Here is a 21,082-nt window from a genome sequence, read left to right as displayed (position 1 = left end):
CTTACAGTTTTTAATATCATTTAAAGGGCCGGGATAACTATTTCTGTGGTGAAAGGTGCTCAGTGTTGTTATTTGTTTTTTATAATATAAAAGATCTTTTCCTTGAAATTCAAAATGGGGTCATGAATTGGGAACTTTGAACACTACTTGTATATTGGAACACCCTTTTTTAATCAAGATAAACAATGCAATAGCAATCATATTAAAAAAAATTAACTCACAATATTAACTTTCTCATATATGATATAGAGTAAACAACTAAATTATTCATACCCTTTTAAATTTGATGTGCTTTTTTTGTGGCTCAAGAATGACAGGTGGACTAGTATTAGGGCTTTTGTTAAACATTTTTTAGATGTAAGCTTCAATATGTCACATTTTCAGAAACATAAATGTGGGACAACTAAATTTTTGACATACTTAAAAAACTACCAAACTTGTTAAGGGTCTGAATAATTTAGTTGTTAAATGTATAAAGTATCTCTACCGGATAGTGTTGATGTAATGGTCACTCATGTTTTATAGTAAAGGTATGAAGGAACATTTACTTCAGCTCATGAGAGCTTGCTGCAGATATCATCTCACAATTAACCAAATTGAAAAATTATCCCGTCTGAAACGTTACTCAGAGGCTACATCTATGCTCCTGCGGTGAAAGGATGGAAATAGCATCCCAATTAAAGTAAATGTCAATGCTTACCCTTGGGCTACAACAAACTTCTGAACATCAACCCAACCAGGGAGTGACTTTTTAAACTTTCCTGTTACATCCTTAGCGGTGGATAGCAACGGAGTGTGTCGCTAGCAACGGTCCAAAGCATAGACGGTGAGAGAAGGCGAGCCATGCAGAGCGAAGGGGAGAGGGAGTGGAGGGGTTTAGAGGAAGGGGAAGAGGAAGGAGTAGAAGGAGGGGGTGAGGGTGAGAAAAAAATGTTCACCGACCTTCAATTCCATTCACATCCAGATTGGTCCGTTACTTAAGTGACCTTTGATGAAACATTAACCCTATTGCTGCAGACATTATCGCTGAAACACTAGAGGATTATTTGTACTTTTCAATATTTTTACATCTTGTAAAATTTCCTTAAAAATATATTTTACTTTGTAGTTTATATATTTTACTAGCAGGACCCGTGGAAAATCCACGGGATTCTAGGGGAGGGGGCCAAATAGATAGATAGAGGCCTATGTGCTATCCCAAAAAAATTTAGATTATCTTTATATAGAGAATTTTTATAATATATGCTGTTTGACCATGAATGGCGCATCATAAAACAAACTATGTCAGATAGGATCTCGATAATTACTATTTATTTGCATTATTATTGTTGTGATTTCAATGTAGTTTCATGAAAAGACTACATATGCAGAGGCTTGGATTATGATTATGTTGGCATTGTTCACAAAATGTGTATAATTATTTTCAAAGTAAAGATTTTACGCGAAAAATCGGACGGTTTGTGCACAAATTGACTCGACTGTGTGTGGGACTGTGAGCGTAGAATCCAGTGAAAGAATTTTTTTTTTGGGGACTCGATCTATATCAAATTTTGGGAAAATTTTTGGGGGCTACTTTTTTTTATCTTTCGGGGGTCATTTTTCTTGGGCTAATTTTTCATTAATTCATTTAAAGATGCAGTTTGTTTAGTTTAGTAGCGTAGTGTTACGTAAAAAAAGGCGTACTTTCTGCGTCAAGTTTCTACGCCGAAAGTACGCGAATTTTGTTAAACATATTAAATTGTTTGCGTCCATCTTGCGTTCTTTTTTGCGTCCCTCAGGGTATAGTAACGTAGGCCAGCGTACTCTCAGTTCAGCGTAGTTGGTACGCAACTCTACTATGGACCCCACGCCAATTAGTGATTGACCTGCCAGTGTCACAAATAAGGCATTAAAGATATGCTCATCTGACCGTAATTAAATGCCTAAAACCCCTGAGCTTTCGGGGTTCAGCCCTTTGTACCCGTGGACACCACGCCTGCACTCAAATCGCTTTGAGTTACCTGACCCCCCCCCCCATACTTTAAAAATTGATTTGATGCAAGAACTGTATCATACTAAAAGTATTATCATGTTTTTAAACGACCATGACGACCGTCTCATTTTCTTGTGAAAAATGATTATCGAAATTCAGTATACAACTATACATGGCCAGAATAATCACAATCCAAGCCCAGGTTTCATACATCTATTCACGAAACTATATTGAAATCGGGGCAATAATAGCAATTTCAAAGTGTTGTTTAGACTCTCCTCACATGCACCCACGGACAGACCTGGCTACTCCAGTCACCGCTACTCCATGCTCACACACTCAGCTCCGACAGCACCGCCGACAGCACCGCCGACAGCGGCGCTCAGCTGCCGTGGCAATACACTGTGGACTCAAGGCAGTTTGCAACTGAACTGTCACATGAAGGCGTACTATCACAGATCTATTTGCGCTATTCTTGTTATGATTTCGATGTAGTTTTCATGAAAAGACCAATAAAACAGAAGCTTGGGCTATGATTATGTTGGCATAGATCACAGAATTTGTATAATTATTTTCAGAGTAAAGATTTTACGTGAAAATAGGTCCATGGTTTACGCCAGTTGTCGCAATCGCCTCGACTCGAATCGACTGTGGTGTGTGCATGTGTGTGACCTGAGAGCGTGTAATACACGTACACTGTGGGCGCCTGGCCTACAAAGCATATCCTATAGAAAGACGCATAACACGGGTAAGCTCAACCCGTTGAGCGTACATATTGGCTACATCCCATCACCCGGGTGAGTTATCTGTTGATGTGTATTTCTCTTACATGCTACAAAGCGAATCCTATAGCAAGAGGTCTTACTCGGGATACGCCGCAGCCTTTTACAATGAGACTTGCTACACCCGTTGACGCGAGTGAATTCTCGTCTATCGTGTGTCTCTTCGTCTCTCTTTGATAATTAGACAGAGGGCGGGTGCACGCCTTGCGGACTCGCTCTCGCGGGTTCGTCGCCTCCTCGCAATCCACGACGCCCGCCGTGCTCTCGTCCGCCCGTCCTCCCCGGCCGCCCCGAAACCGCGTTTAACGGCATGGACGTCGATCGCGGGGTCGAGGTGGCACGCGGGTTACGGGAGACAGGCCTCGTGGAATTGTGCCGCCCTCCCCGCGCCACGGCGGAGGCGGGCGGGGTCGGGGAAAGACGTTTTTGAGGAACCGTTTTGTACCCGTTTGGACCCCCCGCGGCGATTTTGCGTATTAGTAATATAGATGTTCTTTTCATGTTCCCCTTTAACATGATCTATTTTCGAAAAATCAGTACTGTATTGTATATCCAAAGAAGTCACGTTTGCATTACACAAGACGTTACTGTCAGGTTTGCACATTTCACCTTAAATTGATTTTTCTAGAGAAGTTGTGATTTTAATCTTTACTTTCACCTTTGAAAATATGGTATGTATGTATCTTCTTTTTTTGTTGGGGGGGGGGCAGAGCAGGGTCACTGAGAAGGGGATATTGCCTGCTGACAGCAGATGCTGGACTTTAAAATTACATTCTCTTTTGTCCTATTTCATGCAATGTCTCTCTTTCCTAGCGAAAGATGGAATTTTGAAGATAATACACAAATTTCTTGACATAACTGTGTCTGTGCCTTAAAAATACGTTTTAAAATGTTATTGATTCATTAAAAAACTTCTTACAAAGGTATATGCTCAAAAGTTTTTAAGGAAAAAAAAAGACAATCACTTTGCAGACAATTGCCTTGCCAGGAAACAAAATTTGAAGTGGGTGTCATGCCATGCCAACCAGCCATGGTTGTTAGATTCATACACTAAATGACTGATACATTGGTAATTCTAACCTTTGAACATGCCCAGGTGGGATTAAAATTATACAAATTGTCTCCAGTTTATGTCCTACATGGATAGGGTCCTAAATCATATCATGAGTTTGGTTTTGATGTTCTTGTTCACTAGAGAGAGGGCGCAAGTCAGATGTGATAAATCGTTGTGATACATGAAGAAATATGATACATTGTCTCTTGTGTCGCCTGATGATGTGATTATTGACATGTGAAAGTCTCTGCTGATGGTTTCAGCCATGAGTAAGCAGCAGATGCTTTTCTGAAGGGATATCTTTGTCATAAGATACAAGATTACAACTTGCAATTTAATGAGTAGTAGAAATCATGCATTTACAAATACACCTGGGAAATGTCACAATTCCTAGAAATTTCACTTTTTAATAAATGTTTCATTTTTTAGTCCTTTCTATTTTTGAATTTGAAACAAGAGTTTGACACAATGTCATTGATTTCACTGCATGCTTTTGTCATCTTCAATCAGATGCTGAGAATTAGACTTTGAATCAAATCTTCAGGGATACACATATGGACATGTTTGGCGCACAGATAAATTGTGGAAAAGGTGATACAGAGAGAATGTCATAATTAGCTTTACAAACATTTCTAATTAAATACTACACAGTCACAGTGAAAGTTACATTTAAAGACAAAAGTTTTTTCCCCCTTTTTGACATATTTACTAATCTCTAAACATTGTTCTTTGTTTATACTTCATTATTGATTTATGAATCATACATGGTTAACGAAAATGATTGAAAGTTAAGATGACATCAATGATACTATCTTAATAAATCTATGCAATTGAATAGATAAATTGATAATTCATTGGCATCACACTCTCTATCATCAACATTCAGTCTGTTTCCATTATCAATATGTTATCATATGCCTCAGATTATTCATCTCAATTAATTGTAAAAACGTGATATCACTGCATAGTGTGTGTGTGTATATGTGTATGTGTGTGTGGGGGATAGGGTGAGTGCATCATAATTGGATTTCATATCTGTAATGATGGACCCTACCACTGATGTATTCTATTTTAAGCTCAGCCATAGAAGATTCCTGGCTCCGCTGAGTAAAATTCTTTCCAGCCAGTAGATGGAGCTCTTCTCTTTTCTTAAAGAGCTTCCTACTATCCCACTCATTGAATAGATTTTTTTGTTCAAATAATTCATTCTCTTGTGCTGTTTTCCTGTTTTACGAAGATCCATAGAGAACAGTGGCAACATCACCTTTAATATCTATGTTATATTATTTTGTTATGCAATAATCTGGGATTAAATGAGATGTGTATTGAAATTCTGAATTTCAACCTCATGGTTGTAAAATTATGTTTGATATCTGGTAATTCCTTCTGTGTAAATGCATTTTTTTATCAGTGTAAACTTACCTCAGCTTTTGACATAAAACTTTACAATATATGCATATGTTCTTATTTTTATCCTGTATTTAATTTTTTTTTTTTAATCTCTTCTTTTTCCCCCATGTTCTCCCTCATGATGTTGGAACTGTTTTGGTTGTCATGGTAATCTGATGTCCATCTATCCTATTTACATCATCATCTCACTACACTACAGGTAAGCAATTTCAAGAATATTTTTCAACCAGTATGTTGTAAAAGTTAGCTTTAATTATTGTGCTTACTTTTTCTGTGTGGTATAGGTTATATTTCCTCTATATTTCATCATAAATATGGTGGATAATTGTAGAAAACTAAGAAATATTTATTTTTAGTATTCTCGTTATGGTACTATTATGTGATATATATATAATATGATTGCAGGGCCCTCAGGGAGAACAGTATGAATACTGATGAGGCTACCCTGGGTAAACAAGACATATTATTATTATTATTATTATTATTATTATTATTATTATTATCATTATCATCATCATCATCATCATCATCATCATCATCATCATCATCATCATCATCATCATCATCATCATCATCATCATCATCATCATCATCATCATCATCATCATCATCATCATCATCATCATCATCATCATCATCATCATCATCATCATCATCATCATCATCATCATCATCATCATCATCATCATCATCATCATCATCATCATATGCCTTGGCATGCTGCTGCTGGAGTTTATAAGGATTTTTTGTTATTAAAAAAAAATTAAACAAAAACTTTCACACGTACCACATTATGTAACTATAAACGTATTTCATATTTTGGATGAGAAGAGCAATTCTAATATGATAAGTGATCTAGATTATTGGAAAATTGGTAAAGATAGAGAAGAGAGTAGAGTGAAAAGGATAGATGATGAAGAGGAAAAGAGAGATGAATTCATAGCAAATGACATAGTCTAGCACTGGCTTTGCTGTTTACGAAGAATGCAGCTTGCATGATGTCACTGAATGAGTCCATGGAACACAAGCTGTATGGTGCCATCTTCAGTCTTTGTGGAGACAGTTGATTGCTACTCATCTCTAACTTCTGGATAGCCATAGTGTCCGTAATGACATGGATATAGAGAAACTTACCACATAACCATTGTGATAACGTTCTGCCTTCCAAAATACTGGTGTATCCTGGATTCTTTTAGGGGGAGGGGGTACAAGTCCAAAAATTTCTGGCAAAAATATCTTTCATGGGCATTTGGGGGGGGGGGGGGCTAAAACAGGGGTCTGAAATTGCAAGGGGCACAGAGGGAAACATTTTGGGACTACAAGGTATATGCCAGATTTGGTTTTCACCAGAGGAAGGGGGAATGCCCCTACCCCACCTCACCCCATATCCCCTGCATGAAGCCCCACTACAAGATTGGAAAATCAGTGTGGTGTTTCCATTGTGTCATAGTAACAAGAAACACAATTTGAACCATATCTGTTTGGAAAATTAAAAAGGCTCGTACATGTCTTCATCCTTACAGGATTATCCATTTATTATATAATGATCAATAGTGGTTGATCAGCTATGCATCTACAGGGTTCTATGAAATATGCCTCAGTGACAATTGCTCTGCAGTTCATTTCCATCAATAACCACATTTCTAGATTCAACCCTGGACTTGGTACCTAACCTTAATCCTAAACCTATCCCAATCGTAACCTTGTACCTTTGACAAAATATGGCCAGAGCAACTGTCACCAGAGGAAATGGTTCGATCCTCGTTCCATAGACTCTAGGCTGTCCATTTGTTGTAATGATCTGTGGTGATTGCCCTGGCACAATTCATGAATATTGAACAACATCTTGAAAGGTGACCTAATCATAGTCATCCCTTGCACTGTCATCACTCTGCTAGAGAGAAGGAGAAAGAAAAAAGTTATTCCTCTGTGAAGAGAAGGATGAAGTTCCCACCCTTATCTATCAACGGTACTGTCAATTTACTGTTCCCATGTTTTACACTTTACTTCTCTCTCTTTCTCTCCCTCTCTCTCTCTCTCTTTCTCTCTGTCTTCCATGATTGGGTCTACCTTCTCTTCCCCATCTCTCTCCCTTCCCATTCTCTCCTTCTCGTCAGCCATTTATTTATTCTCTGCCTGTCTGTCTCTTTCCATATCTATTCTCCCCCTTTCTCTCCCTCTCTCTCCCCCTCTCTCTCTTTCCTTCACTCTTTATCCCTGTTTATTTCCATGGTCTTTAAAAAATGTTTTTATCTCGTCACATTTCCCTTAGTTTTGTTACAATTTCTTGTTGCTATTTTTGATTTCTGGTTACTTTTCCGTGTTTACCTATTAAATGCTATAATCCTGCTTAATTTTTCTTTGGTTATCACCTTTTAATCTACATGAATATTGTTTAGTCCCTTTCCCTCTTTCCCTCTTCTCTTCTCTTTCTTTCTTTCTTTCTTCTTTCTCTCTCCCCCCCCCCCCTCTCTCTCTCTCTCTCTCTCTCCTCCCTCCCTCCCGCCCACTCCCTCCCTCCCCTCTCTCTCTCTCCATTTCCCTCTCTCTGTTACTCTCCTTCACTTTGTCTCTGAATTTGTTGTTTCATCTTTTGCCCAATTCCATTTCTATGATCTGACATAGAATAGTACTATCACATGTCTGTCTTTCTTCCATTCAAATTGAAAGCAGGCCAGGATCAGATATTGAATTATTCAATTGTCTCCTGTTTTCACAAGAACATACCACACCGATGTGTATTTTATTTCTTTCAAAATTCCACAGTATTCTCTTAGTTTGGTAATGGTGCCTTCAGAAAGACAGTCTCTTTGGAAGTTTATCAAATGACACCCCCAAATTCAATTTAATATATTGAATAACCTGCCCCTCCTTGATGCATTACGAAGAATGATTTGTGAAATTGTTTAGTTAGAAATGGGCTGACGTATTGCAGTGCTACACACACAGTCACCTTTTTTGCATTTACGAAACGGTTAAAAAAAAAAATCCTAATCTCTATGTCCATGAACATTTTTTCCAAAGAACCTACACTTGTGCTCTACTTAGGCTGCGTTCATGCTTAAATTTTGAAGGCAGAATGAGCGATCTGAAACGCTCATCGTAAACGCTCATCGTGATCGCAGTTCCATGATGTAGTGTTCATGCTTACTTCTCCAGGCAATTCTCCTTGGGTGGCCTTCAGCTGGATTCGCAAACCTGTGTGCGCATGCTACGTAGACCCACTAGAGGTCAGTGCGTTGACCCCATTTAAACGCGTTTACAAATTGTAAACGCATCTTTTTGTGAGTTTACGATCGCCGTTTTTCGGTGATTCTACAAAAGTGAGCATGAACGCAAGCGTGTTTTAAACTAAACGCGTAACAGATGCCTGATTCTGGCCGTCAAAATCAAGCATGAATGCGCCCTTACACTGATAAGAATTATACCAAACAACCAAAACATATTCTCAACAACAAGAAAGCCAAGTTATCCTTAATTTGGAGTCTTTTCAGTGGTGTGGCTGGTATTAGGATCTTGCTCTCTCTAATATCATGATCCACAAGTTTGTGAAATCTGGCTTGTTGATTGCAATTGGTCAGTTCGGCCCCGTCTATTGAATCTTAGAGATCGAGGCCACTCATTATAAACATGACCATGCTCTCAAATCAAATCAGATAATCATACATATTCTTTTTCTGTGCCTGAACTGTCCCTTTTTCCAATCCTGTATGATGCAAGGACAAAGATGAAATGAGGAAAGGGCCTGTTTTCTTCATTTATATGGTCTTCTCTTGACCCTTTCTGGACAAAGAAGAAATCTGTATTCCCATTTATTTGAGCCCTTTCACTGCCAAAGATGGTTTTATATGCCAAAAAGTTAGGTACTGTATATATTACTTTAGTAATAACATTATTTAAAGAAAATGTGGACAAAAATTGCTTTTAAATTGAAAAAACATGAATATGAAATGTGATGTTGAATACAGAACAATGGTTTCATAAAACATTGAAAATGATACCACAATGAAATTGTAAACTTGGTGGTACTCTAGTGTCTGCAGTAATTCTTGCTCCACTGCTCTTCTCTACAAAATATGATCCTGAGAAGAAAACAAATCTATTTGGGACACCCCTCCCCCTCTCCTGCGAGTTTGTACAATGTGTGAAAAGTCTGAACTTCCCTGTATTTTACTTGGAGAATCACCCCTCCCCCCCCCTTCTCCTCCCCTTCCTCTGACAATTGTGGCACTTCAAAAAAGTTCATTTGAATTTTACCTGTATAGAATCCTCTGACTGATCCTCTCAAAATATGGTACTTGAAAGAATTATTCATTTTCATATCTTGTCTGCATGGTTGACTTCAAAAGAAATATATACTTTATAATTTGTGAGAACATTAGACGCTTCAAGGATGATTCCTTTTCTTTTCAGTAAATGTTTTCTAAAGTCAGGTTCAAAATAGGGTTAGCAAGCGTAAATTGGGGATGACAGAAGTGTGTTCTTAAAACAAAAGAATGATGAATTCATGCCCTTTTCATGAAACATTAGAAGAATTGATGGATGTTAGGAGAAAGAAAGATGATGACAGCCACCCAAGATGCTTGCCTTCTCAATGTCTGAGCCAACGCTAGGTGTAGATCAGAAGTTTTTCCCCATGGAATATGTCAAGGAGAAGTCGTTTGTGTCTTTGTTTTCCATATTTCACAGAATACAAGAAATTGAGTTAAAAAAGCTGGAATATATATGTCAAATAAATGTCAGTTTGTGCTCTTATTATTTGTTTGGCTTTCAAAGTTAGTGGACCTATTACTCATAGTTTTGACATATTAAGGTATAGAGCAAGGTACCGTGGGGGTTGGTCCTTTACTCACAACGCATGAGAGAGAGAGAGACAGACAGACAGAGAGAGAGAGAGAGACAGAGACAGACAGAGAGAAGGAGAGAGAGAGATGCAAAATAGACAGATGGAGGAGAGAGAGAGCAGGTGAAGCATAGAGATTGAAGGGGAGAATGCAAGAATGAAAGAGAAAGATGGAAGCAATGAGAGAGAGAGAGAGAGAGAGAGAGAGAGAGAGAGAGAGAGAAGAGAGAGAGAGAGAGGGAAAGAGAAGCATCAATCCAAGATATACTGTCATCGCTAGCTAATGCCCATGTCATCATCTCATTGTCATAACAGTCACATGAGTGATCTCCCTGGCGAGAAAAACAAATCCAATCAACTCTGAATTTGTGCCAATGAATAAAAGAAAATCGTCTTCTAATGTAAATAGATGGAATCTGTTAACACGATCGTGTTTTCACTCTGATATTATACTTAGAGATTAGTGAAAAGTGGCTCAAAATATCTCCTATGTCTATTTCTGGTGTTGGTTGTTGCAGCTCACCGAAAAAGCATAAATGAAACCAAATATTGTTGAAGGTGTATCCATAGCAACAAACATCCATCAAAGAGCCTTATGAAATAAAGTTGAATGAACCTTCGTCAGGGTGATTTGTGTCACTTTGAATTTTTTTTTTCAAAGGCAAAATTGATGTTGTTCATGGAAGGAAAGAAAAAGAGTTGTATAATATTGACACAGTTTTTATTCATTTTTGTTTTAACCATAGTAAAGATTGATAATAATTTGAGGTCAATTGATGTGGTTCTAAGTTGAAGTTCAGCTGTTATAAGTATCCTTTTTCCACAAGAAGATACAGTAAGCCAACAACAGATGATTAAGACTTGGGGAGGACTTCTTCTCCTTCTCTTTCTTCCATGCTTGAGTGGATGTGAGAGAGATGGTGATGATGGATGGGAGGAAGGATTGACTAGCTGTGAGTAAGAGCACAGAGTGAGACATATTTCTCTCTGCCTTCCATCGCTGAGATGGAAGGCTATATCGGGAGGGCAGGGGACCATAGACCCGGTGATTTCATACCCATCTCAAAATAGGCTGGATATGTTTGGATGGCAGGAGAGCGTGACAGGGATACAGTGTGAACATAAAAGCTGTAGGCTGGTGATGATGAGGATGAGAAAACCAGGGCCTTGTAGGATTTAGTAGAAGACAACATTTGAAAAGGCAGGAGAGAGATTTGTAAGGGAACTATAAAAAGAGAAAGAATGAGAATTGGTGATACAAAATTCAAGTTTTATTGTCCATGTAAAACAGAAATTTGCTTTCCATTTGTGAAATAATTAAGAAGCCAATATTTTAAGAATTGAAACTGATTACATTTTATTTGTAAGTGCATACATGTGTAGTAACTGTCTTCTAGACTATAGTCCAGGAACAGATGAAAGTTACTCCACTTCTTTTACAGATGATCTTTCATGGGGCAGATTTTATATTTAATTTCAAAGCATCTTATCAAATTTCTGTATAGTATTGTGTTTCAGTCGTAAGGAATGTTCTTTTTACTTTCCATTTCTTCTTGTTTGTCTTTTGCACAATGGTTTCATACCATATGATTTCGAACCTACCTTTACAAATCCCCCCCCCCCCCCCATAAAAAAAGGAAAAGAAAATATTCTCCAAAAATATCCAGTGATCATTTATGCTCTTCTAAACATAGCAATAAAAACAGACATGCTATGGTTAAATGCACCTCACAACCTTTTATTTATTGAGCAATTACATGAACTACGATAAATTATGATCAATTCCTACATTCTAATAGCCCAATTTTCATACCTGTTATTGTCAACCTTAGCACTGATCCTTATTTTTTTCAATCCTGTTATTGAAACTGACTTTAGAATAACTTTCAAGCTATAAATCATCTCGCAAAGGTCATAGTGGTTATTTCCAAAACACATTATCAAGCCCATTCCAACTTATAAATTATTTAATATTTTCTTGAGGATGTCATTTTTAGACATTTCAAAGCAACTTTTGTTTTGGGTGTCGACTGCACATAATTCATACTCCTATGGTAACTTGCAAGTGACTTTGTTCAGACTGTTGTTTTATAAATGTAGGGCCTACATTTCTAACAAGATCCTGTTATTAGGTGCTATATAATCTGAATGATTTGTGAGTATCTTTAGAAGACAAGAAATGAATGATAAAATAAACCTTTCAGAAAACTTGTGAATTAAATTCCTTAATCAAACAGTCTAGTCAATCCTGGTGTATAACAAACTCACCTATGAAAAAGTAAGTGTCTTAATCAAAATCATATTTGAAAACCAAACTGTCATGTTAAACTTGCATCTGATATTTATCATAGTATCTTTGTTGTAACATGTAAATGTAACTTCTATGACTAATGCATCCTTGCACCAACTCAAGCATTTCTTAACTATGACTTGGTGTAAAACAATGGAGGTTTTAGTTTGATGATTCATTCCCATTAGCCCAAACAAACTCAAATTTGAGATAGGAGACTGATCAGCATTTCTTTAAAAAAGCAAAGTAAGAGTTTGGTGTTAACTTCTCTCTTAGCCCAAGAAGAGTAATCTCTGCTCACTGGAAGATAAAGCTCAAGTTGAAAAGACATCAAAGTCCAAGTGCATTTTTACTGCCAAATAAGCATGCTAATCAACCAAATAGTTTGACATTTCCTGAACAAACCCTAGTTTGCTTTGGATCTCGAGCTGATACTGATCTTAAGCACGAGTATGAAAATACTGGTCTTCACTGTGAATCGGTTTGTGCTGGTTGTAATTAGAATTATAGAGAGGGCTATTTTGAAAACTTGGGCTAATGAAAATGGGCCTTATGTTTTGTCTGGTCTAACAATGATCTGCGCAGATGATCTGGCCTTGCTCCAGGTTTCCACTGGGCCTTGACATTCAAGAAGACCACTAGATCTAATATCATCATACTCCAGCTAACTACCATACAACAGGTGAGTGTAAGAAGGGTGGTATGAGATGAAGGTCTGGTGGATCCATTCATGTCAGGGATGATTATCTGGTACAAGGCAAAGAGCTACTAGGTTCATGGCAAAGACATATACCCCCTCATTCAGACTAGCATCATTTGTTGTATAGCTGTATGATCAATAATTGAACTTTTCTCACTGGAAGGTTAAAAATTGTAAGAAAGGTTTGGAATGAACAATCCGTAAGAATCAGTGGCCATCGCTGGTGTGAAAGTAATATTGAATATGGATTGTTTACTTGAGTAGAGCTTCATATGAGTGTTTGCAAACATGACTGGCCAGCTGTTATTTTGTACCCTTGACCAATGCCCATGACCAATGCCCATGACCAATGCCCATGACCAAAGCCCATGATTTATACTGACAGTAACCATGTAGTAAGGTGGCATCCTTAAACTAGTAGGAACCAAGACGATAAGGTCTCTGTATGATGTTCCTTTTACATACCATTCTTATCCCAAGTAGGCCATTTTCACTATGTGATGATTCTTAATATCAGGTTTCTTCAAACGTTGTTCCCCCTAGTGTGTATGCCCCTCTTTTTAGCTTTATCCTTGTGTAGTAAGTGCATTTGTCAGTCTATCTGCAAGATGAATTGGTAAGAAAGTGAGTTTTGGTTTTAAGTAACATAAAAGATCAAGGCAATTCCAAACTAAATGTAACAAAGATGCGTCTGAAAAACTACCTTTCTATTTTACCATCAGAATAACAAGGAACATTGCTGGTTTGAAGTGTTCTCAACTGCAACATGACCAAGAAAACAATGTGTGAAATAATGCTCTTGAAAATGATTTGTGCAAGTATTAAATGAAATAGAGTTTTATGATGAAATCATCATTTCATAAGAAAACTCTAAATCTTTTAATTCAAACTTTTTAACATGGTTTTGCTGATATTATGTAATAGATTTGTGAATATTTATCATTTGTAATTAATATAGAAAATAGCATTGGGAAATGTTGATGCAGTGAGTACCAGTATGACTTTGGGCGGCCAGAATCAGGCATCTGTTACGCGTTTAGTTTAAAACACGATTGCGTTCATGCTCACTTTTGTTGAATCACCGAAAAACGGCGATCACGATCGCCGATCGTAAACTCACAAAAAGATGCGTTTACAATTTGTAAACGCGTTTAAATGGGGTCAATGCACTGACCTCTAGTGAGTGTACGTAGCATGCGCACACAGGTTTGCGAATCCAGCTGAAGGCCACCCAAGGAGAATTGCCTGGAGAAGTGAGCATGAACAGTGCGCCGTGGAACTGCGATTACGATGAGCGTTTACGATGAGCGTTACAAATCGCTCATTCTGCCTTCAAAATCAAGCATGAACGCGCCCTTTGACTAGAATACATCCACCACATAGGTACCAGTATATCATCCAGGTCAATTTAACCTTGGTATTTCAGTTGCATCATCAAGTAATTGTGTAGGGTTAACAAGCAGTCTCAACGATTACAAAGACGATTCAAATTGAAGCGGACTGGCATACAAGTTTGTTTTGTCCAGCAGAATCTGGAAAGGTTATCTGTAAAATGGCACACCAGCTGCAACGATAAGTTCCTGACCTCATTCTTCTTCCTCCGGTCCCCTCCCTCATCCTACCCCTCCCTCATCCTACCCTCCCTCATCCTCCCCTCCCTCATCCTACCAGGCTGCATTGTTTCAGATGTACATTGCCAGACGTACAATGGCCCAGTTCATACTCTTAGATGATCTGTCTTGTGTAAATGGCCCTGATCAGATTAACACTTTTGACCTCAAATATGCTTCCCAAAGTTTTATCATTCTTTGAAAATTGAACCAAAAAATGTGGAAAAAGAGTGATAATCATAATGATAATGGAGAGAATGATGAGTTCCCCAAAAGACTAAAAATAATTTGTGAGAGTTTTAATTCTATTGTGAAGGAACTTCTCCTGTAGATGTCTACTCTTCAATTGCCCTCACATTTGAAATAGGTCAAGAAATGTCTTAAATGTTTGGACCAAACTGCCATGCCCTGGCTGCATGTAGTCCCATTTGATGTGCAATGCATGTGATCTCCAGGAAGATGGAGTTAATTTCTTCTCATTTTGATATTTCCAAAACTTTTCAGTGCTTCATTGAACAAATATTTTTCCCATTGCTACTAGACAATTTCTTTCCCAATGCCATTGCACGGCCAGAACTCAACTATATTTCTTAAACCTTGCTTTATTAATATTTGGGATTCTTGGTAATAAATTTAGTGGCAATTGATGATTGATAACCTTTCAAATACCACTGATCTATTTCATAATTGCATCATGAATGTGAGGATGCAACCTTGTCCCTCCCTGCGGGTATCAAGAGAGGAGATGTTTGATTTTTATTTCCGTCTTTTGGTCCCTAATCAAACATCGCAAGTATGGGCTTGGTCTCTGAGCATCAGCATTAATTTGTCTTCTGAGAGCAAGAAGGATTTTAATTCATATCATCTAACTCAGACTTAATGCCCTTCTTGCTCTTAACAAACTGACTTCTTGCTCCAGTGCTGATTGTGAAACTGCAATTCATGGTTAAAAGGAAGTAGTTGTTGGACTGATCTTGGCACTGTATCAATCAGAGAAAAGATGGATGGATGGATTGAAGATTTGTTCGGAGATTGATCGATGTAGAAGAGTAGATCCTGGCCCCATCCTGTGAAGTGTGATGATTGATCCAAAGCCTCAGCAAGTCCTCTAATCAAGTGCAAATTAAAATTGAATATCTGTTATGAATAAAATTGATGTTTGATATCAATCTCATTTGCCACTCTCCACCCAGGAGTTAAATGGTACAGGGAAGAATGCGAACTTTAAAGGTAAAGACCAGTATTGGAAACGCCCCAATTTCAAAAAATGAAATGGAAGCTCTCATAACCAATCATGTGAAAGAATATGTTTTGACTAATACATGATGATGAAAAATTTGCCGGGAAACCGCCTACTAATTCATATATTTGGTAAATTTGTTTCTCTCACGGTCTGTGAGAGATATAGGGTAGTCCCATATACATCTTTCTGTGTATAGCGCTTGTAACTTTACGAAGAATGGGCCTAATTTCTTATCATTTTGATGATTCCAGAACCTTGCAGATGCTAGATGCTAGATGATCAACCTTTTCTGATCGATTCCACGTTTCTTTCACAATGCAATCGCATGACCATAACTGGTCTTTACCTTTAATGCTGTTGGATTGGCATATGCGTGCTATTGAAATGGCACTTGTTGGGAATACTCCCCAGGGAGCAGAGTGTGTGCACTATAATGTGCGAATTAGCAATTAAATCCAACGGCTGGGGTAATAGTAATTAAAATATGTAAAACGCTTAGCAACATTATATTAAGCGCTATACGAATATGATAATTAATTTCATAAATGCAAATTTTTGGTTTGACCTTATCATATTTGCTTGTATGCAAAACCAGTCAGAAACTGTTGATTTCTGTGGTAACGGATTAAGAGTTAAATAGTATGCAAATATGTTTCAAAGAGCATAAATAATTCAGATTAGGACAGTGAAAATGAATACACATTTTCTAGCTTGCTCCCCCCCCCCCCCCTCTTTTCACAATCTCAATGTTGAAATTTATATTGTTTTTCAGAGGAATATCCTCCCACCCCACCATCTTTTTTTCGATTTTTTAGAGGGTGATTGAGAGTCTCTCATCGGTTCTTCCTGAGCTGATTTGATTAACACCTCACAGAGGGCCCTGTTCCTCTAGCCTGGTTCCTGTTCCTGTTTTACTCTTGGCATGGCCCCTTCTCTTGCCCTGTCCCAGGTGATGATATCCCTGTTGGTCTTGCAACAAGCTCCATCTACATTAGCCAGAAAAAGTTTGAGCTTGAGATATGAGATTGAACAGAGCTCTTTGAGAAAAGGTCCAAATCAAATTAAACAAATTGTGCTTTCTCCACACACCTCAGGCTCAAGGTGGGCAATCTAGCTTGAGCTTTATAGCATATCATAGCCCAAGAACATCTTCACGGTCATATTTGCACCTCATAGTGGTCCTCAGAACCATCCTCCAAATGAACTTCTTGAACTTTGCACAATTCAATCAGTAGTAGCGATACACTGTTCATCTGATGAGGGCCCAAAGGTGTTAATAAGTTGGAGTTCATGAAGTAATGCTCATCTGACTTGGGGGAACTTCACAGAAATACTCTTTTTTCAATTTTTATTAATAGAGGAGACCAAAAAAGATAATTAACAGAAAAATATATATTTTGATATTCTAAAGCAATTAAGATAATTGTTTTCATATTTTTGAAAATGCATAGATCATGATCGAATTCAACCTGTTGTAATGGAGTTGCATTTTGTAGATGATTTTATAGATGATTGGTTTGGGTTTGTTTATGGCCATATGGACTTCCAGGCAAAAATTTTCTGATCTCTTTTTTTCAGAGAATATATCATCTCTTGAGAGCTAAAAGAATATTAAAGCTTTGACAAAGTAATGACTTGATGCCCTTTTGGCTCTCAATCAGCTAACAGTTGACTTCCATCTTGTTTCACACGTTGTCCTTGAGGTAAAGTCCCATGTGAAAAGAGACTGAATTCACTTTGTGGAAGTAAAAGCAAACTTGAGAGTTCTTTATTATTCTGCTGCGTTGCCTTGGGTTTCAAATATCAATTGTCAATGATGCTTCATTATCCAATCTATGCATTCCCCATGAGTCATGTGAGCGAGGAATTAGAACCACACCTGGTTTTTCTTTTGTACCTCCTGCTCTTGCGTGTTGAAATGAAAACATTCTCAGTCCATTAGAGAATTATTTGTCACTCTTGGTGATTAAGCCGTGCCTAATTAATTTGATCTTGCTCCAGGGATATTAAGGGGTAAACGAGAGCCAAACCGTAGGGACTGCCTACCATGAAAAGATGATTGACCAAAAAAATCTACACCACATTACAAACTTAGTCATGAATGGGACTACGATCATGGATGAATGGCTCATGAGTAAACTTTAATTTTAACCTCTCCGTTGTCTGCTGCCAAAGTCTTTGTCACGAACTTGAAATGTGGTTGTTATTCTCACCTCGTCCCTGCACAGTGGTAAGACCGTCGAGGGATTGCTTGATGTGTAATCAATCCAGGCTATAAACCATATTTATCACTGATGGCATGGGAGTTGAAGAGGTTTGTTTTTAATGAATAAATCACCTACAGACCATCCCTAGTTAGGGCTAGGTCAAAGCCAGGTGCTGTCTGGTAATTTAGTCCCCTTGTGGACGTCTGCATGCAGGTGTTTTATCTCTTTCATAATTTCAGCTTTCCTTTTACAAACCGCATGGTAAGTGCAGGTAATATTGCCCTAACATCTGTTTAAAATATGAATCCTGTGAGTTTCCAATTAATTAATGTTAAACCTCTGATGTACTAAGTCCACATCTGTATAAGATAAGCCTACCCTTAATCCCTTCAATGCCATTGGCAGCAAATTTCAACTAAGTATCTCACTACTGAACAATATGTTTGGACAAAGAAAATGTTCATTTTTCTTCCAGCATAAACAGATTGAAGCAGTTACTTCTATTTTGAAGCTTGGAAGAAAGCATTGTAAGACAAATTTTACTCTTGGAAGTTAATACAAAATTAGATATTCTTCACAGACAAGGTTGCCTGGAGGAGTTGTAAGAAACTGCTGGCTGTCCATTCACCCTCTGTAAATTATTTGATGCAAAAGAGATGCAAACCTCATGATAAACCTATCACATAGGAACTGAATTGACAGCCTAGTCTGGCCTGCATCATATGTTCATTGCCAGTAGGAGATTGACACAGTGTTTGAGTATTTTAATTAATGCCCTTCTGGCTCTGTACTCAATATATATTGACTGGATATCAAACCAAAAATCTTGTATACAGTTGACATGTAAGTTGTTAACCCATTGACAACTGAATTCATTCATAGCCATAGACTTAACCCTAGGGACCACTCGGTTCCAGTACCAATGGGTTAACAATAATTAAGAATAGCTAAAGGTTTGAGCGGGGCAATGTTTTGTAACTCTAACCACCTTGCCACATTGAAAGTCTTCAGATGTGCTTTTCCAAGGTCTTAACCAAGAACAGACTCTGTAAAATAATCTTGTTCACTTTACCCCTAGGGCGAGTGGAAGCAACCAATTTTTTGCACCTGAAATTTGATTTTGATCCTGGAGGTTAACCAAATACTATGCTGCATGAACCCCTGTCCAAGCTAAGAGCATGCTACAAGTGTAGCATAATGTAAATGAGCTTCTAAACATAATTACTTACTGATGGTGTGGAAAAGATGTCACCCCTTTTACACTGGTTGATTAAACCAGAAGTTATTTCCATCTTCAATTCATACTTTACAGCATGGGTCCTGTCCGGGCTACAAGTGTAACATAATGTAAACAGGTTCCTCAATACAATCACTTATTGATGATGTGGAAAAGCTGGCACCTCTTTCACACCGAGCGATTCATCCACCTTTCTTTCCATTTCCAGCTGTTAATATATTGATTTTCACCAAAATATTTGAATAATCGAAGAATAGGTTCCTGGAAGATTAATTGAAACAAAGTGAAGTTGATCAGGAATACTTTTGGTAGATGCTTTTTTGAGGGGGATAAGGGTAATGGAGATTGTTCTGAAATCAAAGGAGTTCTCTACATAGAGTAATGGGGCAATGGGTGGAAAGAAAGCTGAAATAGGCAAGTAAAAGTATGTCTTTCTTGTAAACGATGAAAATTAACAAAGTATATTACACTTAACTCTGCATAAGTTAAATCAAGTTATTACAATCTATTTTTTTAAACCAAACTATCCCCAAAATGTTTCATATTTACAATTCCTAAGTCAATTTTTGCACAGTCAAAGTATTTTTTATGCAGTTCCAATTGATTATGCAGAGTTAACTGTAGTGTTTTGTGATGATTTCATCTTAGAGTTTTTTGTTTGTTGTTCTTTAGAGATAAAAGACATATTCACAAGGAGGTTAAAGTTGAGACCATTACCTTAACAATTGAGCTTTGCTGTGCACTAAAATGAGCACAATGAGTGTATGCATTCACCTCTCTTGGGGATCTCGATCAGCCAAGATGTACTCTCTTCTTGGCAAAGGAAGTAAGGAAAAAAAAATTCAAGGCTAAAGTTACGTGGATAACATTAGATATTGGTAGCAGACATATTTCAAGATCGTGAAATATCTTCATTATGCCAGTTACCCATCACAGAGACTTTCAAAGAATCAACCCAAAGCAAATTCCAATAGCCTTGTGCATTATGTATTGAAATGAGCAACCGAGACAATGACATATAACATAATTAAAACATGATTTCTATAAGCAGTAAAATCAGGTATTGGAATTACCCTGACGTTGATTTCTTGAGAGTCTTTACAATCGTCTTCAATGAATAATACTGGTGTGAGTGGGGTAATCCTCTGGGGTGAATCTCCAAGCTCACCAGGTCAAATAATCCCATATCCTGGAACTAATCCCCTTACAAAACTCTTTCCACAATCGTGACCGTGACTCAAACAAGCTTGCTCACTTTCGTAGAAAAACCCTAGAACAAGTGTCACACTCCTCTCTCGATTCGGCAGCAGTGAGAGGGAGTAGCGAGGAGAAGATGTTTGGAGCCTGGAAGCAAATTTGGAAGCAAAGTTTCTGAGAAGGGAGGAAAAGTGGATCTAGTTGTTTTCAAATAGAAAGGGGGAGCAAATAGTGCATTAACATGAAGGTCATTCATTTCTTAGAAGGTTATTAGAGTACAGGAAATAATAAGAGTCTACTGTTGAGTACAAGTAGTTCATACCACCCTAATTTAAGAATTGTATTGTCAGATTAACATTTGCAGGTTTTTTGTTCAGAAATGATAGTGTGTTGTTTTTTTTAAAACTTTTTTTATTTACAATATGTAAATGTTTACTCTTCTTTCAGTCGCATTCTCAGTTTCCCAAGAAAGTGAATCACAAGTATGCTGTAATGAAAAAATAATATTCTAGAAAATGAAGACAAACAAGCACACTC

The sequence above is a fragment of the Strongylocentrotus purpuratus genome, unplaced genomic scaffold (genome assembly GCF_000002235.5).
Source record: "Strongylocentrotus purpuratus isolate Spur 01 unplaced genomic scaffold, Spur_5.0 spur5_scaffold_6, whole genome shotgun sequence".
Lineage (NCBI taxonomy): Eukaryota > Metazoa > Echinodermata > Echinoidea > Camarodonta > Strongylocentrotidae > Strongylocentrotus > Strongylocentrotus purpuratus.
Note: the sequence above shows the minus strand (reverse complement) of the source record.